Source organism: Maylandia zebra, linkage group LG3 (genome assembly GCF_041146795.1).
Source record: "Maylandia zebra isolate NMK-2024a linkage group LG3, Mzebra_GT3a, whole genome shotgun sequence".
Taxonomy (NCBI): domain Eukaryota; kingdom Metazoa; phylum Chordata; class Actinopteri; order Cichliformes; family Cichlidae; genus Maylandia; species Maylandia zebra.
The window spans coordinates 24,694,466-24,718,599 of record NC_135169.1 but is presented as its reverse complement, the minus strand read 5'-3'; positions in this window follow the sequence as shown (position 1 = coordinate 24,718,599).

The window sequence follows — 24,134 nt, the reverse complement described above, 5'->3', positions numbered from 1 at the left end:
GTGCTAGAAAACTGTCAGATAATCAAACTGAAACATTGTGACTGTGATGGTCACCTATATATGTATATAGTTCAATGGTGTCAGAAAGTTTTCACATTTGGTAATGAATGCTTTGGTTTAAGATGTGTAAAACACAAAGTCTCATATGTGTGTGTATATATATATATATATATATATATATATATATATATATACATATATATATAATGTCTCTATATATCTCTATATAGAAATATATTTATTTCACTTGCATCCTACAATTTTAATGATCCAATTCCCATCTTTTGTCTTTTAGTTATTTCAAATATTTTCAATCTCACATCAACCCTAAAGTACTAACCTCGTTGATTAATGATCAGTTTCGATGTCATTGCAATGTTGTCAGGTTGTGACTGTTGCATGTAGAGTGACAGGTTTTTATACTAAATTATGTTACAATTATTTAAAATCTGTGCAGATAAATTAATCTTTCTAAAGTTCATGACTAAATTGTTCATTTTCACTCCTTTTTCACCACATAAAAACAACATTTCATTTTGTGAAAGCTTCCTCTCTTATCTAGGTATGCATGTACTTGTTGTATTAAATGGCTAAAATAAAGCCTAAAACATAATGTGTTTTCTGTCAAACAGCCTCTCTGAGCTATCCTTCTTCCTGCTGTATATTATCTGACCCAGTCAGTCAGTTTTCCACTGCAGCTGCCTGAATTTAATACACGATACAACATTTCAATAATATATGGCAGAGATCTGTTAGATTCAAGCATGCTAGTTCCTGTCCCACATGTACTCACATCCCATGTGCCACATGTGTGTGCGTACATGTGTAGAGGTCAGTAGAGTATGATTGAGGAAAGAGGTGGTGGAAAGGAAGGAGGAACAAAGGTATAATTTAACGCCTGTCAGGTTCATGGCCTTAGAGAAGATGACAGACGAGGGAGATGAATTCTGCAGCCAATTTCTCTTAAAGAACAATCTATAAGCTCTGCCAGCAGTTTTTGACTCAAGCAAGTGTGTTGATATCCTGAGGTTCCTGCAAGGTTCATTTGCCTGTTGTGCCCTTTTCTGCTGATCAGCCTCTGTGTATTTATGACCTCAGTTCTCTTGTCCTTTGTTGTCATGTCTGGTGTCATGTCTTGTCTAGCTGTTTTTATTATGCTAACTTCCCTGCTTGTCACCAGCCAGTGTTAAGTATTGTCATTAACTTTTTGGACTCTGGAGCTTGCATTTGCCACAATAAAGGTTGCCTACTGCCTGCTTGCTACCAATGAATGCTGGCAAGAGCATTACAGATGACTTGGGGTAAAAATGTACAATTTCACTAAAATATTTAATCAGCACTTTTTTATTCCTGATTTATAGTAAGTGTTAAATTATTCAAAGACATTAAAACATAGTGTGCAGAAAATGTTTTACATACAAATCGTAGTGCATCCATTGAGCAGCTGGCTGTGGCTGTTATGGGGTACAGAGGGTTAATCTGAACTACATAAATCATAATCACAATTTGAAAACATTAGTCACTGTTGTACTGATAGTTTAACCAACAGCCCAATTTCAGGTCGTTCATCAGAAACAGGTCCTTCCCTGCCACAGACTGTCTCTCTAACTGCCTCTGAGAAGCGCAAGGCTGCTGCCACTGTGCTTTGCCATAGAGATGATATCAGCTAGCTGTTGAGTTGTCCTGGTGTTCATCTTGTCTAGTTCTGTACCTTTTTCACAAACTCTAATGGGGCTCTATCATAGAGCCTGTTGGTTAACACTGGGGGTGGCAGTTCTTGCTTGGATACTGAGTTTGGCCAGACTGCCAACAGCTGGAAGAATCTTAGTGTTTTCAGACTTCTTTCATTACATAATTATTTAGACCACTGTGCGCTAAACACATTATGTGCAACAAAGAGTGAAAATGCATGTTAACACTGCCCCTCCGGCCCTGCTCGTTTATGTTAGCTTGCTAGCTTGCTTTATTTATGTTAGCTTCCTTTGATATATTTGCCACCGCATAAAATGACTGCAAGTAATTTTCAAAACCACAGAAACTGAGTAAGTAATTTATTAATTGCCTTCACTTACACTGGTCCAATGAATTTTGTTAAAAACATGCTATGCTGAAGTTTTTAATGATTGATCACTAAATGCTAACAAATAGCACTCAAAGAAAACAGTGGGATGAAAATATTCAGATTTTTATATAGAGGAGACAGATTGGCCATGAATATGACTACAGATGACTGTTGTTCAACATAGAAACTAATGCCATGTCTTGATTCTTCAAGGCACTGGAAACATTCCTCAGAAATCTGCATTCATATGAGAGTACCTGCAGCCCATTAAAGTTGCACATGCAGTTCACTTCCTCCAGTTTTACGAGTATGCAGGACAGTTTGAGGGGAAGAGCAGGATAGCACCGTTGAAAGGCATTACCTCAGTACTAGGATGGGTATCTGCTGCTTTGTGCATGGAGGAACAGGAGTTGAACTGCCGCACAGCCCTACAAAATGACCTCTGACAGACTACTCATGTGCGTGTTTCTCCAATGCTACATTTCACTATGTGTTATACTTGTATAACTATGCATGTGACAAATAAAGAACCTTGAACAAATTGTCAGCATCCGTCTCTATGACCATGGCATGAGGGACTGACGTCCTTTATTAGGACCTGCCTCAAAACTGTTACAATAACTGAACAGAACAATGAAAAGAAGGTCAATGCTTTCTCCTCTGAGATGCCTTAGAAATATAGCGTTTCTTTTAGGTTTTATAAGTTCTTTTACATTTCAATTAAAGGTTTACTGAAAATTGCATCATTTGGCCCAGAAAAAAAAAACTTCTTTTCAACTTTTCAAAACAGCAAAATGTTCTCCACATTTTATGACTGCAGCTTTATCATAAATGCTTCTTTGATCCTGATTAGAAAGAAAAATAAATCTATAAACATGGCTCAGAGGGATCTTAGGAGCAAAAGGTGAAACTCTTTTAAATAAGAAGCGAGATCATTTTTGGAAAACATTGGCACGCAAGATAACGATATAGTTTTCAAAGCATGACACGCTTTGAAAATTATACTGCTATCATGTACAAATACTCCAGCAAAATATCCTATTGAACAGTATAAGATGCTAATAGGAAAAAGATTTTGAACTAATGAGAAAAATATATCAATGAGAGATGTTTTCTGTGATGAAAGCAGTGTGTTTTTGTGTTGCCCTGATGTTGAACTGTGGGTCTGTACGTGATTAAGAGAAGAGAGAGAAGAATGCAGTCCACTAACAACACGAGGCCGGTACCGTCCCAGGCTGTAAAACACATTTTGATGCTGTTCATACACACACAAATACACACACTCATCCGCGCACACCATAACTGAGATGGACACCCTGCTGCTTTCAAACTCAACAGCTGCCGGAGTGTGAAACCCGATAAAAGCGGAAGAAACTAAAGTGCTGGCCCAGCAGAGGGATCATCCAACTTTTGATAATAAGGTGATAGTTTATTGATCCAGCAGAGGTCAAAGTTCAGACTTAAGCGCTGGCGCAGCACCTCTGGAGCTGGAGGGAATATAGTGACTTTCTGACTTGCTTGCTATTTCTTCATTTTGGTGCACAAACAGCAGATCAAAAGGCATATGAAAGACAAAAATACACACATATCTTTTTTTTTTAAGCCAACTACAGCTCATAGTTTGTGGGTTTTTTTTACAACACAGTATACAGTTGTGGTCAGATATTTACATTCACTCATCATGGGCTTTTCATTATTTCTTTGAACTGTACAGCATTGACACCTTTAATGCCTTTAACAAACAAAAATTGGGTGCACAAGTTTGAATTTGTTTTCAATCTCGTCTAATCCACAGTGTCAAAAGTACATATATAGGCAGAAATAGATATACATACACTCACTTAAATCCTTTTTTACAAGTGGCAATTTGGCAAGTCCAAAACCTATTTACACTAACTGTCAAGATCATCAGTTTTCAGTTATTTGAGTGTGTCACCACTTTGTCAGAGTCTGGAAGAAGACCCTAACTGTCAGAGGAAATTGGTTAGGAAGTTCAAGAACAACCCAGGACCCACCAAGGGTGAAGCCTGTCATGAATTGGAACCTGCTGGAAAACCATATCACTGTCCACAGTGAAGCTAGTTTTACATAACCTTGGACTTGAAGGTTCCTCACAAGAACATGGACAAGCCAAATTTCTTCTTTAGAAAAGTTTTATGCTCAAACAAGTCAGCGATTGAGGCATTGACGACCAGAGATGTGCAGTAAAGCGTTACTTATAACACATTACTGTAATCTGATTACTTTTTTCGAATAATGAGTAAAGTAAGGGATTACTATTGCGAAAACAATAGTAATTTAATAGTAATTAAATTACTGTTACTTTCCCGTAAGCACGCTGCGTTACTGCGTTACTAAAACCGTGATTTTCTTGCGAGTGTCTCGTGAAAATGACGTAAGCGAGTGTGACGTTTGTGACAACAGCTGTGTGTACCGCTGTTCACTGCGTGGGAAGGAAACTTCTTTTTACAGCAAAAAAACCCCTTAACTTCCGAGCAAGCACCGAGTGCGCTACCACGTAATGTGAAATTCACAGAGAAACTCGTGGATTCTTCAACTGACCGCTGCAGCACACCTGCACCAGGGTAAACCTCCACTTGCTATACAGGTGAAAATAGAGCAACAGGACCGCTAGTCTTTGATTTTATTTATTTTCTGCTGTGTTTCACTTGCATTTATTTGAAAGAGTGAGTGTAAACACAAAAACATGTTTTATTTTATGTGCTGGAATGTGCAGAAAACAAGTTTAAATGTTAAACAAATTTCTTCCAGTCAGAGAATGTTGCATATAATTAAATTTTTGCTTGATGCATAAAGTTAAAAGATTAAAACTAATAAAACAATTTTTAAAATGAGACTTTTCCATTTGATTACATTTTGTATGATTATTTTTGAAAATAAGTAATCAGGATTACTTTTTTGGGGAATAATCAGTAAATAGTTACTGATTACTTTTTTCAAGTAACTTGACCAACACTGTTGACAACAATGACAAGAGGTATGTTTGGAAGAATAAAACTGACACTTTAAAACCTATGAACACTGTATCACCTGTCAAGCATGGTGGTGGTAGCATCAAGCTTTGGGACTGTTTTGGCTCCAATGGCACTCGAACATTGCAAAGTGGATGGAATAATTAAGAATTAGGACTACCTGTCACGATCCTGGGTCTTATGACCCAGTGTTTTGAGTTTTAGTTCATTTTGATGTTTTAGTTTATGTAAGCCCTTCAGGTTCCTAAGTTCATTTGTTATCATGCTTAAGTGTTTCTAGTTCTTATTATTTCCCCCTCGTGTTTCCAACTATGGTAAATCTCCCCTGCTTTTCATGTGTTTCATGTCTGTGTCTTACATTGTGAAGTTTGGGTTGTCATGTCTACGTCTCATTATGTTTCCTGTTTTATTGTGAAGAGGTCTGGTGTTTCTGTGTTCATCGTGTTCAGTTTTACTCTTCCCCTGTGGCGTTGTTATGTTCATGTTGATCTACTGTGCCTTTCTCTTCCATGTTTCAGATCCCTATGTTCTGTCTCCCCCAGTCTGTTAAGTCCACATGTCTTGAGTTCCGTCAGTGTGTTTCCTGTTTTACTTTCACAGTCTGTTCTATGTTAATGTTTCTAGTTTTGCTTCCCTTGCCTCGTCCTGCTTAATTACTCTCAGCTGTGCTCTCCTCCTGTGGCTCATTCCCCCTCGTTATCCCTCAGTGTATTTAAGCCCCATGTTTCTCTTTGTCAGTGTTGCGTCCTCCATCATAGCTGTGTGATTTTTCCCTGTGGCTCCTTGAACATAAAGTTTCTGGGATCCCAAAGCCCTGACCTCAACTCTACTGAAATTTGTGGATTATTTTTAAAAGCCCTCTGTACCAACCAATTTAAATGAACTCTACCAATTCTGACAAGAGGAGTGGTCAAATATCCAGCCAGAACAGGCACGTGCAGAGGGGGGGGGGGGCTAGAGGGGCTTGAGCACCCGCCCCTTTCCTGATGGGTGCCCAAAGTGCCCTTTTGTTGAGGCAACTTTTTAAAAAAAATGTTTTATTTATTTTTATGTGTGTGTGCGTGCGGAGTCCTGTCTGTGCCCCTCAACAATAATATTTAACTATTAATCACAGTTTTGCTAAATAAAAGGATCTGGCTTGTATCAGTCACATGATCACATTTAACCAATGATCGCCCTTGACGGCAGAACGCGCTGGTTATGAGCCAGGAACGAGCTCACAAAGAGCACGCGGATTTTTAGCGGTCCGGAGCTGTAGGAGAAACACAAATTAACTCATAGACACAGACTGATGTGACAAAACCAGTAAGTAGGTGTACAGCGTACACTGTAGTGTATAGCAACCAGGAGTATTAGCTTATTACGTACACGTTGGTAAGTTGTCTTGTGGCAACTGACGAACTGAAACAAACGAGCGTGCTGTGTGTGCAACAGCGCGACAAACATTACCTGTCCTTTTATTAACTGCACAGGTAGTGCTGGTCACAGCTGCTGGCTACCTGGCTGTCATGGGTCTGTAGCTCTGTCACCGTTTTAGGGAACATATTTAGTTTTAAAGTATTTAGAAACATATTTAGTTTTAAAGTAAGTTTCCGGGCTTTTCCTGCCTTTCTGGAGGGATTATATTTCACTAAAAAACGATCTAATATGCATGTCCACATAATAATTATTATAATTATAATATATTAAAAAACACACGCTGTATTTTAAAGAACATACATTAAGAAGCAGATTATATTAGATTTATATTTTAAATAAGACAAAATTTGGATTTTACAGCAGTAAAATTATTGTATCTCTACAGTTTAAAAATGTAATAAGCTTTGCCCTGCACAGAGTGGATAGTGAAACAAATGGAATCATCATAATGACATTATTTCATATTTATTACTTCCTCCTCCTCATTGCTTTATTATTGTAGCTCTAGTAATAAATAATAATGTAAGGATTCTGGATCAGCACCATGATGCCCATAGTATATACAGTATTCTGAAGAAGGTCTAAAATGTCCCTGTGTGTGCGTGCATGTGTGTGTTTTATGTATATGGATTTTTTTAAATTATTACTCAGGATATAACATTGTCCAGACATGGCTGGTAAGGACATGAGGAGGAAACAGTAGGAGCTGTGTGAGGCTACTAAAGGCAGGGCTATAACATTTTTCTGTTATCATTTTATTATAGATTAAGTGCAAGAGTTGTTAGGTGTGGATAATTAAATTATAGTTTATTGCAATAGCAAGTTGTGCCTTGTTCTCACATAGACAGCAAGTGGAGAGTGATATATGAAATGATGGGATGGAAGGAAGAAGAGAAGCAAAGAGTGAATCACAGGCAGAGCCTAAATTATGTCTCACAGTTTTTTGTTGCCTTATGGTTCCAAGCGCTGTCACCAATCTTTGCATTTTGTTATTATCTCATGACATTTAATCAGCTACCATCTCTCCTATGGACTTTTTACTGTCTACAGTCTCAGATCAACACAGCCCTGCCCTTCCCATATTAGATTCTTGATGAATGTGTGTTGTTGTTATTCAGCCTGGTTCAATGTGCCCCTTTTTAACTTTGAGCACCCGCCCCTTTAAACCTCTCTGCACGGCCCTGAGCCAGAATAATGTAAGAAGTTTGTTGATGATACCAAAAGCATCTAGTTGAGTTGCAACTTGAGAGATCTTTAACCAAATATTAGTGGAGGTGTATACATATATTTTTAGCATCCATGAAAAAGCCACACTGGTAACTGTGTTTTGCTAAACTCTTTTGTACTAAGACATTTTTCTGACCCTGTTTGCAATAGAGATGGCACGATACCACTTTTTTATGTCCGATACCGATATCATAAATTTGGATATCTGCTGATACCGATATGAATCCGATATAGTGTTTTTCAACAAAACTGTTTTTTTAAAATATCTTGCTGCATTTTGTATAAGTTCGTACTCAAGTTTAAAACAACAACTACACTAAAGCTATTCTGTTATACCTGTATGCAAAAAAAAAAAAATTCATAGTTCAGCAATACTGATCAATCTAATAAACTTAAACCTACACCATCCTCCCTATTCTGGTATTTTAAAGAGTACTTAGCGTAAATATTAAGCAACCTAACTAATAGGGTTCCAACTCCCAGCAACAACAAAAATAAATAAATAAAAAATAGGGAACCACCCCTCACGCTCCGCCTCATGATGCTTAATCGACGTAGTAAAGTAAGTAAAATGTTATTTATATAGCACATTTCTAGATAGACATCACAAAGTGCTTTACAGATATAACAACTGAATCAACCTTAATTTGATGCAGTGTGAAAAAAAAATGCACAGAAATCAATTATTTTTCAAGAAATATTAAATAGATTCAACATCTTTCTTCAACAAAATTGCAGACTGCACAGATGGTACCTTCCCAAAGGAAAAAGTACTATAGCTTACTAGGGTATATATATTAGACTTAATAGTTACTATATACAGTAATGGACTTCTATTCATTTTACATCAAATTAAAACTTTGGGTGTCAGATAATTATTTATTAAAAGCTAGACATTTTAAATGAGAATAAGAAAGAAAAGTATGTCTTTCTGCTCCCTTTTCCCTGTTAATGCCCTATCGGCCCCCCTGGCTAAACTTTGCTAGATCCGCCCCTGCTCAGTTACCAGCGTCAGCTACGTAGAAAAAGATCCTGGTGTAGAAAGTAATATTAAATAAATTCTAACAACAGCTTATCAAGCTTAAACGTGCTGCTGTTGTTTATCCGCTGGTTTCCTCTTTCTGGTGCAAAGTGGGCCAAAAACAAACAAGAGACACGGACTCGCGACAGAAAAGCCGATCAGCTGATCATTAAGCAGTTTCATGATTGAAGTAGCAGCAAGAAGAGGCAGTCGCTCCATATATCAGTTGTTAAGCTTAACGCAGGAATGCTTTACAAACATTCAGAGATGGACTTACACACTTGCTTTACTTCTCTCGGGATAACTTTGTCGGAGATGAAATGCCGGGTTGCTAGCGAAGCTCCACATGCTATCCAGACCACCGACAGCTCCCGCATACCACAGCCGCTCTATCACGTGATGCATACTGCTCCGACGTGCTAACGTTCTGAGGCGAGTTACGGCGTGTTGCAAGTTTTGTGAGGTGCTTTTGTGATATTTAATGGATCGGATTACATTTTTTATTTTTCTCCGATATCCGATCCAGTAATTTAGGTCAGTATCGGACCGATACCGATACGTAATATCGGATCGGTCCATCTCTAGTTTGCAATGAGGAACCATGATTTGAACATTTTGCATGCAGCTGTTTGGAGATGTCTTTGCTCTGAGTGTTCATCTTTGCACATGGCCCAACCTGCAATAAGCAGCATTACATACTAATTATTCTTAATTGTTCCTGACACAGAGAAATGGTCAGTGTTTTCTATGCCTCCCATAGCTGAACTGTCACACAGTCATAGATTTACAGTTATATATTGGTTGTTATACTGTGGCTTTACTTAGACTGAATCATGAGCTCTGTCATTGCTGTCAGGCCATCTTGCATCTTCCATCGTGCCAGTAAGTCTGTTTTGGCTTTCATTATTTTTGCATCTGCTGATTATTATTTTTTTAATTTATCTGTTTTTAAACAGTTATAGAGGGTTAAAGTGTATGCTTCAGTCTGCTGCTTATTTGTGGTTGCATACCCTGGGCATTATAAACACAGCAGTCGCATAAGAAACCACTCACGTCTTGAGCAAAGCATAACATCATTCAGTCTATAAATATGACTGACATTTATCTTTCTGTCAATATACTGCTAAATCCACTAAGTTGAATATTCTTATATTACTGGCAACTGTATTCCCTAAACAGGTAATAGAAAATGGGTTTTAAGAGCCCTGTCGCTTTATATCTGGTGACGCCATGAGGAAAATTGTTGCATTGATCACTTTGGGCACCACGGGGCATTAATGGAGGGCTGGGGTCAATCCAGTCTAAGAGTTTGAGTCTGAGAGTCTGAGAGTCTGCGTTTATTATTCAGCATTTGATACTTATGAGATCAATTGATTGCACTGTTCTGGAGGCAGACGGACACAGAAGGAGCCATGAAGCTAATTGGTGCAATTTACACCTCATCAGAGGTCACTGGTGGACCTCAGCATATGATGACATCATAAAGCAGAAATAACAGTGTGCTACAATTAACACTGACGGAGTTCACTATCAAAGACACCTGCAGGCAATATGTGTACAATGTAATTCATGTAATAATTGGCTGATATCCTTATTAACAATACAATAAAGTATATTATTAGTATAAAATCAGGTAAATTAATGACTCAGAAGAAATCCAACATTCAGCACATGGTGTGTGTTTTTTCCAGGGCTGCTGTAATCACATTAAATGATCATATAGGTTTTTGTGAGGAACAATCAGTGTTGGGACTAACGCGTTATTAAGTAACGCGTTACAGTAACTACGTTATTATTGTGGTAACGAGCACGGTAACTAGTTATTATGCCAAAATCAGGAACGCGTTAGTCGTTACTGGGATTTAGATAGGGTCGTTACTCGTTACTTCGTGTGGTGGCTATCGCGGAGCTTCCACAGATTCAGTAACATTAGCAAGTGGTGGAAGCCAGCAGGTGGATGAAGGAAAGGGGACGCAGAAGGAAAAGAGACCCGAGGCGGCCGCCGGTCCAAGTGTGAACTGAACTTCAGGTAAGAAGTTATGACCTGCAGTCTCTCTGGGTCAGATATGAACCAAGTTTAGGTGGAGTTTATTTTCGTTATGCTGACTTTTTCGTACTGCGTACTAGCACTGGAATTCCCAGCTTCTACCGTTCTACCTTTAAAAGCCGGAGAGCAGTCAAGTCAAGAAGGCTTCTACCTGAGACCCCCGCGGAGTCATCATTTTGCGTTTCTACCTTTAAAAGCCGGAGAGCAGTCAAATGCTGGAAGTGGAAGCTAAATTGGCTAGTCATTCATATGTATATTGGGTCGTTACCTAGGAATTCTGGAGGGAGGGGATTGGGGGAGAAATCAACACACATGAGTCTAGGTCCTTTGTTGCTGACATTTATTGATAAAAACAGTAGTTTCATTTCATGTTATTTCCTTTTTCATTTCAAGCAAGGAAGTGGATGTAGTTAGTAAGTAAGATATTTCAGACATTATTCTGACACAGAGGAGGAGATACTGGAATTATAATTAGTATCTATGCATGCATTTGTGATTTTGTTTGACCTTCCCATTGCTCACAATTTGAATTTGTTCACACTGCAGATGAGTGTCTCAGTCCCCAAACAAGCTCTCTTTTTCGGTGGAGAAGCAGTCTCCTCATCCGCAGTGAGTGTGGAGAAATCAACACACATGAGTCTAGGTCCTTTGTTGCTGACATTTATTGATAAAAACAGTAGTTTCATTTCATGTTATTTCCTTTTTCATTTCAAGCAAGGAAGTGGATGTAGTTAGTAAGTAAGATATTTCAGACATTATTCTGACACAGAGGAGGAGATACTGGAATTATAATTAGTATCTATGCATGCATTTGTGATTTTGTTTGACCTTCCCATTGCTTACAGTACAAAAAACCAACCATTTGTACACATATGTACTAATAATAATAAAAAGTGAGTGCAACACTGCAACCCATCACCCCGTCGTTCAGTGGTCGTTGATCAGTGGTCCATTGTGGCACCATTCAGAGCACTGGTACAATAGTACCAGCAAGATATGGGAAGACATTGCAAATGTACTTGGATTTTAGGTTGCAAGCCACCCAAAACTTGATCCCAAACTTGTCAGGTTTACTTGCAATATACTGCAGGAAACCCGTCACCCCGTCGTTCTGTGGTCCATTGTGGCACCACTGATCAACGACCACTGAACGACGGGGGTGTGACCCCGCTGATCAGTGTGACCTGACCCCACTGATCAATTGTGATCAAGGGTATATATATGATACAATCTCACTGCACTTAGCCTAACCCTTCATTGCCCTGAAGAATCCTGTGGTGTACGGACCTCCTCTCCAAGGAAAGAAAATGCAGAGAAGACTCACCACCCAGCAGGCGTTGGAAATGATCCTGGCGGAAGTCGACCCTTGTGACTCGGATGGAGAAGACCTAGAAGTTCAGCCGGATTCGGACTCAGAGCTGTCTGATCAGTCTTCCGGTTAGTTTCATTTCATGTTATTTCCTTTTTCATTTCAAGCAAGGAAGTGGATGTAGTTAGTAAGTAAGATATTTCAGACATTATTCTGACACAGAGGAGGAGATACTGGAATTATAATTAGTATCTATGCATGCATTTGTGATTTTGTTTGACCTTCCCATTGCTCACAATTTGAATTTGTTCACACTGCAGATGAGGAGACTGCTTCTCCACCGAAAAAGAGAGCTTGTTTGGGGACTGAGACAGCGAAAGATGGCACAGTGTGGCGTGAAGAACATGTGGGGACCCGTCTCCCTTTCACCCCTATAGAACCGTACGCTGCAGATGGAGAGCCAACGGCTAAGGCCAGGAGAAGTATCTTGAGTCGCCTTCAGAGCTTCCTGTGTTTCATCACTCTTGACATGCTTCGTAGCATTCAAGAATGGACTATTCAACATGCACAGCAAACGGAGCATGTTTGTTGGTTCATGGACCTCCCTGAACTAATGGCATTTATTGCTATTGTCATCTTGCGGGGGGTTTACAGGGTTCCATCTGTAAATGACTGCTGGTCAGCAAACCTGGGAAACCCACAGATAATTGGAACTATGGCACGAAACCGCTTCCAAGACATCATGCAACACCTACGCTTTGATGACAAGTCCACCCGCTGTGATCGAGCAAAGACTGATAAGTTCGCAGCAATTTCCAGTGTGTGGGGATCATTTGTCACCAACTGCATCACGTGCTACAACCCTGGTCTACATATCACCATCAATGAACAGCTTTTCCCATCAAAAACTCGGTGCAGTTTCCTGCAGTATATTGCCAGTAAACCGGACAAGTTTGGGATCAAGTTTTGGGTGGCTTGCGACCTAAAATCCAAGTACATTTGCAATGTCTTCCCATATCTTGGCAAGGACCCCAATCGTCCCACTGGGGAGAGACTTTCCGAAAATGTAGTTATGAGGCTGATGGAACCATTCCTGGACAAGGGCAGAAATGTTACCACTGACAATTTTTTCACATCGCTTTCACTTGCGCAAAAACTTCTTAGACGGAAAACCACCATCCTCGGCACAGTCAACAAGATTCGCAGGGAAATTCCTCAATCCACTAGACAGACAGATCGCAATGAATTCACCACTCAGGTATGTTGCAGGTCTTTTGTGGTTCTATGTTTATGTGTTTCATTGTGTGTAAAAGGGCTATGGAATTAACAATTTATCTTATTTCTTAGGTGTTTTCAACCTCTGCTGCCACGCTGACGGCGTATGCGGCCAAACGGAAGAAGACAGTATATATTCTTAGCAGCATGCACAGCGTGGTTCAGACCGAAAACACTACCAAAAGGAAGCCAAACACTGTCACCCTTTACAACAAGACAAAGTGTGGCGTGGATGTGATGGACCAGATGGTTCGGGAGTACACTGTCCGCAAAGGAACACGGCGCTGGCCAGTTGCCGTGTTTTATAACATGATTGACATGGCAGCACTGAATGCACATGTGCTGTATCAAGAATGCACCGGGACGAAGGAAAGACGGGTGGACTTCCTGGTAGCCCTTGCAACCGAATTGGCTCACTCTCATGTAGCTGCGAAGAAGGAAAGAAAAGAACAGTTGCTTCGGACACAACCCTCCACACCGAGCCCTGGAAAAAGGGCCACGTGTCAGGTCAAACACAGATGCAAAAAAAATCAGGCCACTGTGCGATGTGTTCACTGCTACAGGTACACATGTGGTAAATGCAGGCGACAGATACCGTGGCAGTGCCAGGATTGTGAGTGATTGCTGAAAATGTTGTAATGTACTCACTCAATTTTTGTTATTATTTGTAAACATGTGTACAAACGGTTGGTTTTTTTTCTATTTTCATCAATAAATGTCAGCAACAAAGGACCTACATGTGTGTTGAGTTCTCCCTAAGATGGCATACTGAAACACTCCAAGTGTTTGCAAGTAAACCTGACAAGTTTGGGATCAAGTTTTGGGTGGCTTGCAACCTAAAATCCAAGTACATTTGCAATGTCTTCCCATATCTTGCTGGTACTATTGTACCAGTGCTCTGAATGGTGCCACAATGGACCACTGATCAACGACCACTGAACGACGGGGTGACGGGTTGCAGTGTTGCACTCACTTTTTATTATTATTAGTACATATGTGTACAAATGGTTGGTTTTTTGTACTGTAAGCAATGGGAAGGTCAAACAAAATCACAAATGCATGCATAGATACTAATTATAATTCCAGTATCTCCTCCTCTGTGTCAGAATAATGTCTGAAATATCTTACTTACTAACTACATCCACTTCCTTGCTTGAAATGAAAAAGGAAATAACATGAAATGAAACTACTGTTTTTATCAATAAATGTCAGCAACAAAGGACCTAGACTCATGTGTGTTGATTTCTCCACACTCACTGCGGATGAGGAGACTGCTTCTCCACCGAAAAAGAGAGCTTGTTTGGGGACTGAGACACTCATCTGCAGTGTGAACAAATTCAAATTGTGAGCAATGGGAAGGTCAAACAAAATCACAAATGCATGCATAGATACTAATTATAATTCCAGTATCTCCTCCTCTGTGTCAGAATAATGTCTGAAATATCTTACTTACTAACTACATCCACTTCCTTGCTTGAAATGAAAAAGGAAATAACATGAAATGAAACTACTGTTTTTATCAATAAATGTCAGCAACAAAGGACCTAGACTCATGTGTGTTGATTTCTCCCCCAATCCCCTCCCTCCAGAATTCCTAGGTAACGACCCAATATACATATGAATGACTAGCCAATTTAGCTTCCACTTCCAGCATTTGACTGCTCTCCGGCTTTTAAAGGTAGAAACGCAAAATGATGACTCCGCGGGGGTCTAAGGTACTACCCCGAAATGACTGCTCTCCGGGGGTGTAAGTGCTAGCTAGCATGACGGAGTTTCTATACAGCTGGGTGGGTGCTATGATGTTACTGATGTTGAACTTTATTTTGTTCATAAGTTATTAGAGTTGCCAACCGTCCCGTCTGGTATTCAGAGAAAATATTACGCGTTTCTTATTGAGGTGAAAAGGAACAGTTTGTCCCGTAATTCAGCTACAATGAAAAAGACACAAAGCTGGAGTTATTCTGTGTTTACGCTGCACAGCTGCCTCTTCTTCTCTCATCCTCTCACCCTCCCTCTCCCGTTTTTACTTCAATCATGAAAACTGATCAATGATCAGCTGATCGGCTCTCGTTTGTTTATCGCTCACTTTGCGCCGAAAGAGGAAACCAGGGGATGTCGCGCTAAACAACAGCAGCACGTTTAAGCTTGATCAGCTGTTGTTAGAATTTATTTAATATTACTTTCTAGTATCAGCTGATGTTTGCTGGAGCCACAGCTGTAAACCTGCTGGTCATGATATGGTTTGGTTATCTGGTGAGAGGGAAACATGAAGATGAAACCAGGAGATGTCCTTACTGAACCATCAGAGCTGAACAGGTGATGGAGAAACAGGTTTACCTTTTAGGTGACATGAATGAGTTGAAGGGAAGTTATGAACTGTTTCTGAGAGACAAATAACACCAGGATCCTTTTTTAGGTAGCTGACAGCTGGTAACTGTGCAGGGGCGGGTCTAGCAAAGTGTTGCCAGGGGGGCATGTAGGGCATTAACAGGGAGAGGGGGGCACAAAGAAATACTTTTCTTTCTTATTCTCATTTAAAATGTCTAGCTTTTAAAAAATAATTATCTGAATCTTACAACAAACGATTGATAGATTGATGCATATATACCATCAAAATAGTGTACATCACTGTCACAACAGTGTTTGTTTTCATTCAAAGGCTTTATGATTTTTCCTATAATGGTGGGCCGGTCTCTAGTCAAAATGCCCGGGCCAATTTTCCAAGTCCCAGTCCAGCCCTGTATGCAGCTCATCTGCAGTCTGGTGTTGCCTACATCTTCCTATTCAGAAGGCAGAATTTCTGAGTTCTGAGTACAATCAAAGCACCACGACTGCAGTTTTTGTGTTGGATGTAAAAGGCGCACATGACGCTGTGACGTAGGCTAGAATCATGGCAGCAGTCAATGACGGTCCAGGCGTGGGATTTCTCTCGTGGAAATATGCATTATACATTATACATTATATTTTCCCTTCTATTGGTAGGTGGCACAGTGCACTTGTGGCAAGTAAGCAAGCTAGGAGACTGGCAAAGTTATGGAAGAAACACATTAACAAGAGAACTCGGAGTAAAACCAAAGTTACTTTCCCTAGTAACTAGTTACTTTGAAAGTAACGAGTAACTTGAAGTAACTGAGTTACTTTTGAGAGAAGTAACTAGTAATGTAACTAAGTTACTATTTTAAAGTAACTTACCCAACACTGGGAACAATACATACCAAATTTTACAGTGGACGTCATAGGAACAAAGAGGGTGTAACTTCAAGATTTATCAAAGAGGAAAGAAAAATACATGTCCCAGTCAAAATTCAAATATTTTATATTTTATTTATTTTATACTACCACTTCATAGCAAGTTATCCAGGGCACAAGAGGCATGACTGTTTTAAAAAGTTGATGCAAAACATTTTTGCAAACTAGTTAGTAAATAGTTATGTCTTTATGTTACACCTATGAAGTCTATGGATGCAATTTATCAAGGATAAAACCCTAACCCTAACCCTAACACAGGCCTTTATACCAATTGGCAATCACCTGTGTATTATTAAAAAAAAAATCCTGATTGCTTTGCTTGCTTATAGTTTGCATAGAAGACACCAACTGGTCTGCACTCCCTAACTACTACCTGAGTGGAAATGTAGATGCTTTGCCAGAAGTGTATTGCAAACTGGAAAATGAGAACATTTTTTTCTTCGAAGCAAAAGTTGCACACAACACAATTTTTATTTTGAAGCTGAACACTACATTTCCAGTTTGTGTGGCACTTTTCACAGTTTCGCTACCACTTGCTGACTAGTTGGTGAGTGTTTGCAGACAAGTCAGCATCTTCCATGCAAACAACAACCACAACAACCTGCTGGCGATCAAAGCAATCCCAAGAAGGTTTTCAGGGCAGCACTATAATAGTCTTTGCAACTAACTTCCCATATCATCGGCCTCCAGCTATTTCAAAATCAATCAAAGAATATCTATTTTCTTTACAACCAGACAGATTGTTGACTAGCCAGTTGGCCTAGAGTGTGTGACTGTGGTCTAACCCAGGTTCCTGGCCTTAACTTCTAGTTCTAAGAAAAGCCCTAATGTGGCAGTGGCCAAAATGCTAATGTTAAGGCTCCAGAGTCCAAAACCAATGAGTGACATCATGCCATGTCCATCTTTTGTATGCAGTTCATGGAATAAGCCCCAGTAACATTTCCTCTTTATTTCTCTTGGTGCTTTGTGCTGCAAAATGGCTGTGAGGTCACGAGAAGTGTATTTGTTTGGGATGATTTGAAAGTCACAATAAAAGAGACACATAACATTCGTAGGGTAAAAGTTAAAGACAGGCAGTCGCAATCAAAGCTGAAAAAGCTGAGAGAGACAGACATTCATCAGGGGAGCATGTGGACAGAAAAATGGATAGAGCTGTCAACTTTTCCAAACTCAAAGATCCCCCATCAGAAAACACACACACGCTCATACACCACAGGGGTCTTGATATACGAGTGTGCAGTCATGTGCTTTGGTTGCGGTAGTCGCCAGTGGCGACTGAATCACAGACCACGATGATGTCATATCTGTCTGGCTTGATACTGTGTGGATCCGTGTGCGTGTTTTTCTCTGTGAGTTATAAAAAACGACTGACCTCAGCATTACAGTAAATCTCTCCCATTTTCTTGTTGTTGTTCAGTGTTTCACCATAAAGATGAGACCTGATGCCACATGTGCAATTACTGGCAGTGAACTCATGCTGGAGGCTTGATATATGGAGACTTACCCAGGATTACCTCTGCCGCCATTACCGAGGGCACGAGATGAGACAGCGTCATATTTAATAATGGAAATCATGATGTTTTTAAATAAGGGCTTTATAAAAAATTAATGGAACAACCAACATTTATGACCTTCCTTTTAATAAATTGCCATGGCCAGTCAGGACACATTGATAATGTTAAATACACCGTGGGTTATGTGTTTTCGTTTAGTCCTCTAAGCTGGACAAATGACGTCATGAAGGTGGAGAAGTTCTGATCCTTTAATTGCAGAATTTTTACATAAATTAAACCTCACAGGTGAGAGAGAAATGGGAGAAAACAAGTTTTTTTTTTTCTGTAAATGTATTCTTGAATTGATGCAGGATGACAAGGTGGGCTGTTTGCCAGTCCAACAAATAACTGAATCTCACTTCTTGTAATGAAAGATTTGCCTCTCCCTTCTTTTCATTCATGCATTTACATGCTTCTAATGTAGGTCATTAACTTTGTTGATTTTGGTGTGTCTTTATTTTGCTTTTCTCCATTTACTTTCCCCTCAAAGCTCAACTAGTTGTGGTAGAATGCAACCCCTCCCTTAGACTGGTTCTGTCAGATGCCCCGTGTGTAAAGGGAGTTCTTCCTCTCTGATGTCGCCAAGTGCTTGCTCTTCAGGATTTGTCTGATTATTTAGGTTCTGAAAGGAAAAAGCACCTGCTGTGCTATATAAATAATACTGAATGGAAATATAAGGTGAAAAAACATGCTGACTAAATGGAAAGCCTGTATGAGTGCATGGTGAAACCAGACTTCATCACACAGTACTTTCTTCATTAAACCAACCAAACTGCTCACTTTGACGACCATTCTGTGTGTTGATCAGGGTTGTCACAAAAATGTAATGTTACCAGGGTAATTCACATTAATAAAACTTGTTCAAGAAAGTTATTGGACCAATTTTATGTCCAAACAATAGTTGGAATTATAATTGAACATATAACTAAGAAAGTTATAAATCCAAACTGTTATAAAGTACTGTGCAAATACCGTAAGCCACCTCTCATTACTTTAAATTTTGTTTCGAAGGAAACTGACTTTTTTTTGTAATATTGTAAAGCGGTCTTGAACCTTTGATCTTCATGCTTTCTTTGGAAATTGGCTGCTTTTTCTCTCACTTTTAGTACAATCCTTGTACCTTAATGTTTTTTAGATGATTTTCTTTGTTAGTTAGTTTGTTTGTTTGTTTGTTAAGCCACTTTAAAGATTGACCTATAAGTCATTCAAAGTGTCATGTCTGCACAACACTGCCTAAACAGTGATAGGCACTTTGTTACTAGCGCTCAGTTGGATCTACTAAAAATGGCAAAGACACATGTAACTTATGTTTGAAAGTCATAAAATAGTACTAAGAGCTATTAGCTCAAAACGTGCCATATGCACTTTGTGCTGTGTGTTCTTCGGAAACTGGACAAATGTGAAATTACTGGTTCAAATTATCATCACTATGCAGGGAGGAGGTCAGGAGAGAGATACAACAGTGAGTCTCTAAAGCCATCTGTAAAACATGGTGGAGTCTCTGTCATGGTTTGGCGTTGCATTTCGGCCAGTTTTGTTGGAGATCTTGTCAACACTGATGGAATCATGAACACTGATCAGATGCTGATCCACCATGTAATGCCATCTGGAGAGTGACTGGCAACAGGTTCATTTTTCAGCTTGTCAGTGATCCCAGACACACTGCCAATGCAGTAAAAGTGTGCCTAGATAAAAAACACACAACGCAACACTATCAGTAATTGATTGGTCGCCACAGAGCCTGGAGCTCAACATTATTGAAGCAGCATTGGACCGTCTTTACAAAGCATAGAACAACTACTAGCCAGCACTGAAAAAAGAGCCTTGAATGTCCTTCAAGAAGCCTGAAGAACTATTCCTGAAGACTACTTAAAGAAATTACAAGTCTTGTCAAAGAGAGTTAAGGCTGTGGTGAAGAACACAGGTGGTCACAAAAACTGACATGCAAGCTCACTGCACAATCTCTATTTTTGCCTCCTTTTCTCTGTTTCCATTGTCCAAGCAACATAAAAAGAAATGAACGATGGCACGAAACTATATGTTAGAACATGAACAGCAATTTTTATCCTCCTTTTTACAGCCAAAACTATTATCACAAGTGTGATATAAGTGGCATATGACTCTATTATAAAATCATTTTTGAAACAGAAGGCTTCATGTCAGGAAGATGAACTTGGCATCAAAATGTAGATTACAAAAATGATATTTTTTTTCATCTTTTATAACCTGTTTTCAACAGCCACATACCCCACATTGTAGTATGACCCTTGAAACTGTACCCAAACTGCCCTTTTGAACTCTTCCCCAAAGCGATTAGGCACAGGGCAGGGCTCTAGACTAACTTTTTGCCACGGTTGCACTGGTGCGCCAAACAAAAAAAAGAAAAAAAATTTAGGTGCACCCAAATTTTTAACACTGCGGTTTTACATGTGCACTTTTTTGGGGGGAAATTGCTGTTATTACAGACAATATTCATTTGCAAACGATTAATTAACAATTTTGTCAACACAAAGTTCTTTATTTGAAGCACATTTCTTCAAAAAAAAATGAAAAAGTGCTTGTGCTGAAAGTGCTTTGGCACTCTTTGGCAATATTGTAGACAATGTTAAACTTAATCATCACACAGGCCTCCTCTGACGACCTGTTTGCTGCTGCCTGCCACTGAAAGGCAGTGGGGAGAGGAGACACTTGGGCAGTGCATTTATAGCAGCATATAATGTGTTTTCTGGACACACTGTGCTTTTTCAGCATTGAGAGATTGATGGCTCCATGTCAGAGCACTGGCTATGAATTTCAGACGGATCAGGCCTTAATAAAAAATGTATCAACAGTTCTTTTCATCTTTTCTTTTTACCCACAGCTCCATCTACTTCTGCCGGGCCTAGGCTGCTCACTAGGGCTGGGTATCATCACTGATTTCTATAATCCATTCGATTCCGATTCACGAGGTCCCGATTCGATTCAATTATGACTCACATAGTCAGAAATATTAAATTTCTGATCATTTATCAGTACTAATACTGTGAGACTTTATCAGAGGCGTGAGCATCACAGCAGATGCCTTTGTGTCAAAGTAATTGAGAATAAAACACAGAAAAACATGAAGGAGATTTTCCCGGCTTGGCTTTTTATAGCAGATAACCTTAAAAATATTCTGCAATTTTGCATAATTTTAAAAAGTTTAAATTTCTTCAGTATTAAACAGCAGAAATTAGGTTTTCTTGTCCGAGGTCATTTAAGTAAAAAAAGAAAAGAAAAAAAATTAATTAAAGCATTACTACGCTTGTGGATGGTGTAACAATTGCAGTTGCAGTTTTGTAGAGAGCTGAAATATGAGCTTAAAATCTAATGCACTTGTACATGAACTAATAAAGTCTAAAATGTGGGAAAAGGATATGCTCGACGCATAACTCATATCAGGGTGAAAGTCATTAGATATGTTAAAGTTATTGTACAAAATAAGAAATCATCTTGAATAGTAAGCAGTGCTAAACAACAAATCTGTGTGTGGTTCCTCTCTCAATGCCTACAGCTTGAGCTGAGTTGCCTCAACATAAGGATCAATTTTTTGGCCTTGGAGATATTCACTGTCTGTGGATCTTTCAGCATTTCGGTCGCCTTCATCGGTCCATCCTTAAATATCTTGCTGCAGGTGGTCCATCCGTAACTGTCTTCCCCAGGTGTCTAAATAAGAAGATGCCGAAAGACGTGTCAGATTCCTAGAGGAATAACGGCTGTTACAGATATTCAAAGACAGATGCACCCCCCGATAGATGTCAGTGAGGCCATTTGCAGGTATTAGGGTCAGGTGCAGCGGACAGATGCGTCATTAACATCACAACTCTCCTCCTTTTAATCAGAGCATCACTCATCCCTGGCACTCATCCTCCTGTTTCTCTCATCCCTCTCTCATTTCACTCCATCTCATGTAATTGCAGAAGGAGAATTATTCGGCTGGATGAATGACCACAATGTAGCTTTTTGTTTGGGGGATTTCTTTGCAGAAATAGAATGTTTGTGAAGAACACACAACATGAAACTGTTCGGATTAGCTAAAAATCAGAGGTGCAGATATTAAAATAATGATCTTTATTCTGTAGCGCCTTTCAAAACAAACTTCCACATGACAAGACAGGAAGCAAGTAGTGATAAAATGTTTAAAAAGATAAAGGTAAAACTACATTCAGAAGTGGGAGACTGGTAGCACAATGAGATTAAAAGCAAGGAATAAAGAACATTTAAAAACAACATAGAAGAGACAACTAGACGGGACAGTCTAGTTGTCCCGTCTAGTTGTTCATCTCCATCTAAAGTATAAAGGTCAGTCTTTCGAGGATGCCAATGTTCACATTTTGAACAGAGAAGATCAATGGTTTGAAAGAGGAGTGAAAGAAGCCATCTATGTCTACTGTCAATGACCATCTTCGAACAGAGGTGGTGGTTTACGACAGTCCCTTCCCCAGACTGGACCATTTGACCTCAGGAAATCACATGATAGGGTGGGGCTAGGTTTCATAGTGGGTTCACCCAAAACCTTGGCTGATTGTGACCTACACCCGTTTCCACACCTTAGCTCGTGTGATTAGGTAGAAGATCATTAGGGGGTCCATGACTCGGGACACTCCCAGAGTGCTTAAAATCTGGAACTCCTCTAGTTGCTCTTAGAACTTATAAAGCTTCTTGGATAAGAGGCGAAACATCTTTAAGAAACCTAATGAAGTCCAGAAGCTTCTCTTTTCAGTCTCCTTACACTATGATGACCTGGATGAATGAGAACGTTCACATAAACATTTAAAAAAAAAAAAACAGGTCAATGAAAAGCATTTTTCCAAATATTAATATAATTTAAAATTATCACTAAAAAGAGATGATAAAACAATTAGAAAGAGCAACAAAATAACCAGGGGCAAAGAAAAGGTTTGATTCTAAAAATATGTCTTTATGAGGGATTTAAAGGATGACAAGGAGCTTGCAGGTCTGATCTCCTCAGGGATGTTGTTTTTCCAATGACAGAGTGCCCTGACAGAAAAAAGCCCCATCACCCTTTTTGTCAGCTGATATTGTGGGACGGCCAGCAGAGACTTGGCTAAGGACCCTAGGTTATGACCAGGGGCATACAGGGTCAGTGAGTCGTCTGAGATATATATTTTGGTGTAAGCTCAAAGTCTTAAAAGTGAGCATTTAATCAATTAATTAAAGTCACTTCTAAAAAAAGGGGGTGACCAGTGAAAAGACGCTAAAGTAACAGTAATGTGCTCTCTTTCTTTGGTTTTAGTAAGGCCAACTGCTGCATTTTGGACCAGATGTATCTATGGAAACACTGTCGGAGAACATACCCCTGAAGTACACCACAGGTCATCTTTATAGAAAGTGGATGTGACTTGCCAGTGACAATAGTAAAAGACCTACTTTGAACCTGAAATGCCAATTCAGTACTGAAGATAACCCCCCAAAATACTGTAGCGCTCAAATATAATAAAACTAAAACAGAGAATTTGCCATCATCAGCGGCAAGTAGCACGTCATTGATCACTGTGAGCAGAGCTGTCTCTGTGCTGTGGTTTGCTCTAAAACCCAGCTGGAATAGTTCAAAGAGTTCATTTCTGTTTTAAAACAGCAATCAACCGTTCAGCAACAATCTTTTTTAAAACCTTGGAGAGAAAGGGAAGTTTGGAAATGGGTCTAAAATGATCCAATTATCCAGGGTTTTTTAGAGATAGAATGTGTGGACTGATAGATTCATTAACTTCCCCACAGGCAGGATATCCAGGGCACACGAAGAGAGCTTAATTTTATTAATCATCTCAGTCAGAGTTTCCATAGATGGAGATGAAGTGAACAGCTTTTTTAGTCATTGTAGAAAAGGCATAATAGTCCCATTGCTATCAATTTAATTCATGATTAAAAAAATTCTCACATTTCTCCAGGGAGGGGTCTATACTTATACTTGGTGGAGCCTCTGTGACACCATTAATTACT